Source organism: Manacus candei, unplaced genomic scaffold, assembly GCF_025592945.1.
Source record: "Manacus candei isolate 608988 ecotype Guabito, Panama unplaced genomic scaffold, ASM2559294v1 h1tg000067l, whole genome shotgun sequence".
Lineage (NCBI taxonomy): Eukaryota > Metazoa > Chordata > Aves > Passeriformes > Pipridae > Manacus > Manacus candei.
Genome location: NW_026138115.1, coordinates 9,812,920 through 9,820,646, shown reverse-complemented (window position 1 = coordinate 9,820,646; position 7,727 = coordinate 9,812,920). Strand labels below are relative to the sequence as shown.

General features: G+C 40.0%; 1 long non-coding RNA gene across 1 annotated transcript; it reads left to right on the top strand.

Annotated features, from left to right (window-relative positions):
• Nucleotides 1-236: 236 nt before the first annotated feature.
• LOC127479444 (uncharacterized) lies at nt 237-6,692 on the top strand. The gene is made up of 3 exons (XR_007907566.1): nt 237-390; nt 1,662-1,794; nt 3,525-6,692. It is a non-coding gene; the product is annotated as an uncharacterized LOC127479444 (long non-coding RNA).
• Nucleotides 6,693-7,727: the final 1,035 nt, after the last annotated feature.

The window sequence follows — 7,727 nt, the reverse complement described above, 5'->3', positions numbered from 1 at the left end:
CCATTTTATAAGGCAAAGTCATTCTCTGTGACAGCATGAGTCATGTATGAGCTCCCTTTCCCCTCATTATCAGGCCCTGAAGGTCTAACACAAAACAAACAGATTTCTTCTTCCCCTCCCTGCCAGTGTCAAGATTCCTGGGCACCAGGCTGATTATTTCCTTCCTTACTGGCCTGGAAGGTCCCAGGTACCCAGCCAACCAGGCCCTGCTGATGATCCCATCACAGGATGGGGAAGCCTAAAACAGCACACAGAGCACTGTCTACAAAATCAAGCAGTTACAAGTCCTAAGTGAGGAACTTGAATCAGAACTGCTGATGGGCAGTGAGAACTGTGACCTCCCCATGCCCAGGCATGCCTCCACCATTGTTTGCTTCCTCAGAGGACTAAGTAAGTGATTTGGATCCTTTATATGATTTTTGAGTCTAGATTACAACAGTTATATTGATACGGCAAAATGTGTATTAAGAGCTGATCTGATCTGACCTGCAAAGGGTCTAGGTGATTAAAAATCATAAGTTGTGTTATAAATTCTGTGTTAAGCTATTTATAAATTGTACTACATTGATTCTGCTTGTAGAAATCCTGTGCAATTCTAATAAGAAATTCTGTGCTATATTAGTCATAATATTCCATTAAGAAAAGTTTTAATTGTAACTACAACTTAGTGCCATCATCACTCTGACGAGGGTCCCTAAAAGAATCTGTCTGTCCCCTTAGTGTCAGGCGACAGTGTTTTAGTCCCATCAGAATTAGCAAAAAATTGTAATTATTGTGCTATGTAAACAATCAGCTTCATCACAAACAGAAGCCGAACTGTTAAATAAACTGCAAATTCACAATAGAAAAAAAGTGCAGATGCTAGGTTATATTTATACTCCGTACACAGCAGCTTAAACCCAGGAAAGTTCAGCTCTGACATGTAGTGACTTGGGCTTCATTTTCACCATTCTTTGTGTCACTTCTTCATGATGGAATTACAGCTTTCACTTACAGTGGTGATTATTGATTTTACATAAGTCTGCATGCAAATAATTAAACTGATAATTATGGTTTATACATGATTGATGAAAATTAAAACCCAGCACCTCCTGAAGCTTTGAAATGTTTTCTGTTAGTGACATTACAATTGATCTTGAATTGGTCATCTGAAGTTTGACTCCATAATTTCTTCCATGTTGTTTTCATCTTACTCACTATTGAACAGACTAGCTGTTCATTGATTATCGCAGTAAGTTTTCCAAGATTGAAATTCTGGGTTCCTCTTCTGATAAAATGGGCACTTTTTAAAATACCTCACTGTATTCCAATAAAAAATATACATATTGGAACAGCTCATTTTAGTTGCCTGACCCTCAAGGATTAGGTACCATAGCTTCCTGTACTGTGCCAGAAGAAAATTAAATGCCCCAATCAGAATCTCCAAAAGGATTAGTGGTAAGCTGCACAAAGATGCATAATGGGAGAGAACTGTGAAATGCTGTTGAACCCAGGACTCCCATCTTCAAGGTGAGAACTCGGAGTACCAGGTTAGCAAGTCCTGCCCTTTCTTGTCTGCTATTCTTCTGGAACCATAAATCTTGTGCTCCTTTCACCACAAAGGCATAGAGCCAACAGGAAGAAAAACACTGCCCTACTTCAACCAGTTTGTTAACTGTTAGGGCAGGTTCCCAGAGAGGAAGAAGATGGTATAATTGAACCTTCTTAAGCAAACCAAACTCAAGACCCCGAAGATTTCATTGTTAAGTGCTCTCACCACTGGCTCAGAGGGTAAGACAAGAACTCTAGCACAAGGTAAGATAATCACCATATAAAAGGTGACCCCTAAAATCTTATTTTAAGAAGAAATTAGTTGTGATTACTTGTAATTTTCAGTCCCAAAACAATTGCATAGTATAACAATCCATTGTTAAACAGTCACAATATTCCTACCTAGAAGTGGCAGTATTTTAGCCATGAATAAGCAGCCACCCGGGATATATGTAACTGGAAAAACAGGAGAGGATCTGATTATCCATGAAATATTTTTCTATCATCAGGATGAATGACAACAGGCAAAGGTAGTATTTTTTACCCAGAGTTTCATATATTGCTAAAACAAAACAGATAAATCATAATAATACATAACTTCCTTGTTCTTTCCTCTATGAGCAAAAGCAGACATTTACAATAGGCTTAGCTTTCCTATCTGCCCAAGCAGAAGACAAAAAAATTGGCAGCAATGTGGATTTTTACTTTGTTCTATGATGCTTTTCTTATTAAAGTCATAAGCTCTCCCTTAAAAGAGCCCATAATAAATTCAACAGGTAATTTGTATTTGAGGTTTGGCTTTTCCCTTGTGACAATCTTTAACAGACACTTGCCTTTAAATTAACCAGGGGAATGACTGGCTACTAAGAGGGAGGCAGATACACTCTCTTAGTTGATATTTCCAGATAATTTATACCATTTTTTTTTATTTGAAAGGGCAGTAATTTTTTTTCGTTCACTTTTTTCCATTTCCCTTGGACTCTCTTTTCTATGAGCCATAATAATCAGAGAAGTGGATTGAGAGCTGTCGCATAGAGACAACCTCCTTCAGTACCTGCCCTGCATACTAATTAAGTGCTTCCAGTCTGCAGGCTGAGACATGGATTCAGTCTTTCAAGTCAGCCCAAGGCTGAAAATGAAAATGAAAAGCTATAAACCTCACTCAGCAGAATGGAAAGTACAAGGTTGCTGGGATATTGTATTGTGCAAGTTACATTCATGAATACAGTGAAAAGGACTAAAAGAATCTGCTGTGATAAAAAATGCAATGGATCAGGGGGATTTCTTAGGAGAGCTAGGTATGGATCTGAATTCCAGCTACTGATATGCTTTCATGTCATCTGCAATATCTGCCATCTCATTGTTCACTTCATCTTTTATAAGTAACTGCTCAATATATAACACGCAATAGGAGTACTTAGTACTGTACCTTGTGGCACCCCACTATTAACCTTTTGTCATGTGGAAAATCTAACAGTTCTGCCTTTTAATCTGCATCCAATTCATAAAAGTATTACCTCATATCTGTGATTTTAATAACCTCATTAGCTCAGTCTGAAGCTTTGCCTATGAGGTTAATGATAAGTGAAGGTATAACTCCTTTGTCCTATAGTATCCCTTCCTACTCTGAACTAACAGAGATACAATGGGAAGATTGAAATCTTGGACAGTGAAGAGTTTCCTGTGAGATTTCTGTGCAAAGAAGCTCAGACTAGGCAAAGTTAAGGCTAACAGTAGGTATGAGTGGAGAATGGAGCCAGGGAGAGGTGAGGCACTGCCCTCACACACTGTATTACTTGGTTACTGAAGACTGAGCTTGCTTTGTCATTCAGAACCTAAGAAGAAGGAGAGATCTTGGTTATTTACATTTTGTTTCAGTTGCGTCTGTCTCTTGCTCCTGGAAAATAAGCTATAGCTTCTCTGATTTTTAAGCAGAAGCAGCTTGAGAATCAAGTATTCTCTTAAAGAAAAAGATGACATTTTTTTCCTTCCAGCAGGAAACATGGAAGAGCTCTGTTAATGTGCATGTTTACCGCAGATCCAGAAGACACACATCTCTTTTAATGAGCTGTTGACAAACCAGAGCTAGGATAGAAACCTCCTCTCACCTCTGCTTAGAAGATGCTGTGGATGTCACAATTTCTAGGGACTCTTCTGAGTGTGAATCTGGCAAATGGACTGCCCTGGAACCAGAGGTGCCATCTAGATAAGCCTATTCTGATGATGCTTGATTCCTAAAGCACAGGATTGGATGTCCTCAGTTTTTTTTTCTTTAAAGGGAAAAACTCTGTGAGAATGAGCACATTTCACCATGAAACTAATGCTAGAAGAAGATCTGCCCGGTGCACAAAGGAGCATTATAGCCTGGCTGCCAGAAAAGGGAGCTGGTAAAAGTAAATGGTAGGCCACAGTGTACCAATTGCAAAGTTTTCTCTGTGTTAGCATTTTTCTTCTGAGAAACATGGAAGTTCAAAAACAGTTCATTACCCTTTAAAGGTAAGGGAAGTAGGCAGAGCAATAGCCCCCTTGGCTTAACTGACAGCTTCTGAGTCTTCTCAAAACCAAAAGAGAAGCATACCGGAGATGGAAAGGCAAATACCAGTTGAAAAGTACAAGGGCATTTCCAGGGTGTGCAGAGATGCAGTTAGAAAACCAAAATCTCAGCTTGAATTGAAATTTCCCAGAAATGTCAAAAACCACAAGAAAGGGTTCTTCAGGTATGTAAACAACAAGTAAAAAGAGAAAGAAAATATTGGCCCACTGTTAAACAGGAGAGATTAATTAGTCACCAACAACGCTAAAAAGGAAGAGATTGCCAATACTTTCTTCACCACTGTCTTTACCAGCACTGTTGGGGCCCAGGCCTTGGGAACAAAAATCCAGGTTGATGCAAACACAAACCTAAAATCAGTGAAGGAAAAGTTGGTATGTCAACTGTTATAGGAGCTTGAACCCGTACAAATTGATGGACCCCGACAGTATCCACCCACAGGTAAGAGGGCTGGCTGATTTCGTTGTGAGACCATTCTCCATAATCTTTGAGAAGTCGTGGAGACTAGGGAACATCCCAGAAGACTGGAAGAAGGCTAATGCCACCGCACCTACAAGAAGGCTTAAAGGAAGATCCAGGAAATTATAGGCCCATTAGTCTTACTTCAGTTCCTGGAAAAGTTATGAAACAAATTGTCCTGTGGCCTATCACAAGTCAGATGAAACATGTGATTGGGAAAACCAAGCATGGATTTACCACGGACAAGTCACACTTGACAAACCTGATCACCTTAAACAACAAAGTAACCTGCTCAGTTGATGTGGGGTGAGCAGTCGACATCGTCTACCTGGATTTCTCAAAGGCTTTTAATATGGTTTCCCACAGCCCTCTCCTAGAGAAACTTATGTGATCTGTGTGGTGGGTGGGGAACTGGCTGACGGGCAGCATCCAGAGGGTGGTGGTAAATAGTTCCTTTTAAACCGGCAACTTGTCACATGTGGGGTTCCCCAGGGATCAGTATTGGGCCCAACACTGTTTAATATCTCCATAAGTGACCCGAAAGATGGGATCGAGTGTACTCCAACAAAGTTTGCCGCACAGGCTGGGATCTACTGGGCTGCGGACCAGCACAGTGGAAAGGGACCTGGGGTCCTGGTGGACAAGCAGCTCAATCTGAGTGAGCAGTGTGCTGCTGCAGCAAAGAAAACCAACAGGATACTGGTTTGCATCAACAAGGGCATCACTGGCAGAGGTAAAGAAGTCATTATTGCACTCAGTGCTTGTCTGGACACCTGGAATACTGTGTTTAGTTTTGGTCCCTGCTGTACAAAAAAAGATGTGGACAGGCTGGAGAGGGTCCGGAGAAGGGCCACAAACATGATCAAAGGACTGGGAAGCTGGCCATATGAGAAAAGGCTAAGAGAACTGGGTTTGTTCAGCTTGAGAAAAGAAGGCTTAGGGGAGACCATATCACCATGTTCCAGTATTTAAAGGGTGGCTATAAAGAAGAAGACTCCATTTTTACAAGGTTCCATGGAGAAGATGAGGGTTAATGAGTACAAATTAATCCTGGGGAGACTCCTATAGGACAAAAGAGGAAAAATTTTCACAATGAGAACAATCAACCATTGGAATAATCTCCCCAGGGAAGTGGTGGATTTCTCAGCATTGAACAGTTTAAGATTCAGCTAAACAGAGTGCTGGATCATCTTGTCTAGACCATCCTTTTGCCAAGAAAGGTTGGACAAGATAATCCTCAAGGTTCCCTTCCAATGTGGTATTCTATGATTTTATGATTTAAGAGTTGCTCTGGTTTTTTTGGATTGCAAACCAATCATGATTTTTGGAGCAGGCTAAAAGAAGAACACCTCCATCAATGTATATTTGGTCAGTATTGGATCAAGTCTTTCATGTGTTGATGGAAAATGCACCAAATCCAAACTTCAGATGTTTATTTTGTACTTTAAACTCTCTTGTTCTGGTGTAGATCATATCCAAAGTGCATATCATTCTTCAGTATAAAATTAACAAAATAATGCAACCTGTGTATTCTGTTGTGGACATAGCTTGATCTTCTGTCTACCCTAAATTTTAGAAGCTGTCCAAGCACATGTAAACTAGAGCCCTTTTGAGATCCCAGGTGGCCTCTGTCAAGGGAAGAATCTGAAACGGCAAAAGAAAGTCTTAACTTGATGGTGATTCTTCAAGTAATAAGTTTCCCAGAAGGCATGAACTACCTTGCTGTAAAAATGATATCTAATAAGTAAGTTCTCTAGATATCTAATGCACCTGCAGACATTACCAACTAAGATAAGATAAAACCGTTGCCAAGCATTTAATAATAGCCTAAGGACTAATGAAGATCTGAAGGATTGCAACTTGAAAGGCAATGGTCACAGCCCACCAAGAACATGATGTACTTTCTTGTTTTACTGAGATATAGATGGAAATTATTCAAAGGCCTAGAGACCCAAATCCATCCTGCATGTTGAAAGGATGGATTACTGTCCTCTAGTAAAGCATGCAGAATTTTCTTCTACTGAGGTATTTGTCCTATTTGCAGAGATTCAAATCCAGTATATATATTGAGTGTGCATATGTTTGGAAAAAGAATATAGAAATTGAAACTCTTCCTCCTGGCAATGTCTTCTATGATTCACATTTCCACAATGGCCAAGTTTTACTCTTCAAGGGTTTTTTCATTAACAAGATACCAGAGCAGAAGGGGGCAAGACTTTGTTTCTGCTTCTAGTCAGAATCATCACTTTTTTGAGCCTTTCAAACCAAATGGCCCAAAGAAAACACAAGACAAAGGATCATCATAAGGAGAGAAATAAAACCATCTTCTCTCTAGATTTAGATCTCTCATTCATATTCATGAGTATAAATATATCTATATTCAACTTTGTCTTTAACTTTGGATATCGGGGCAATTTTGATTTATTTTTGAAGGGGGCGGAAGAGAGAGTGGCAAGAGGGGTGTTGTTTTTTGCATTCTCCCTTGATTAGGACTGGCAGATTCTTGTGGTCTTTGCAAGTAGTCAATTCCTAAAAGAGGACTGCTAACTACAGTCACTCCCAGAACTGAAATGATTTTCAGCAAAAGCCAAATTTCATTCAAGCCCTGAAAACAGGCTGTGAACTCTGTGGCTTTCAGCTCTTCCCAAAACTTGCCTGCCTTGAGCTGAAGAGATCTCAGTGAATCCAGTTTCTCAGATGAACAGAAAAGGAATTCTTATCTCTCTGTTAAAATTCCTACACTAGCCCAATCTCATTACCAAAGTATGACTCAGTAATGTCTTCTGAGACAAACCACCATGCCTAAAGACCATCAGCAGCACAAAATATCAAAGAAACCTTCAGGAAATATTTAGACACCTCCTTAGCTTTCCTTGAACAATTCCAGATACTTCTGAAACCAAGAGTCAGCCATGAACCACAGTGAGTCTGTGTCTGACCATAACTTCTCAATACTTGGCAGTTACAAGTATTGAGAGAGCCAAAGAATAAACCTTTCCTCCAAACATGTTCAATTGTTTGGACACTGTCTCTAGGGGCCGATGACACTTCTCTCAGCTTTAGACTTGCAGTCTTGCAGCCAAAACCACAATAAGACAGGGTAGGATGCAGGAAATAAATCAGATGCCACCCTTTTCTGGAAATTTTTTCTGCAGTTATTTGGCAACATTGTTAGCTTTGTGGACCG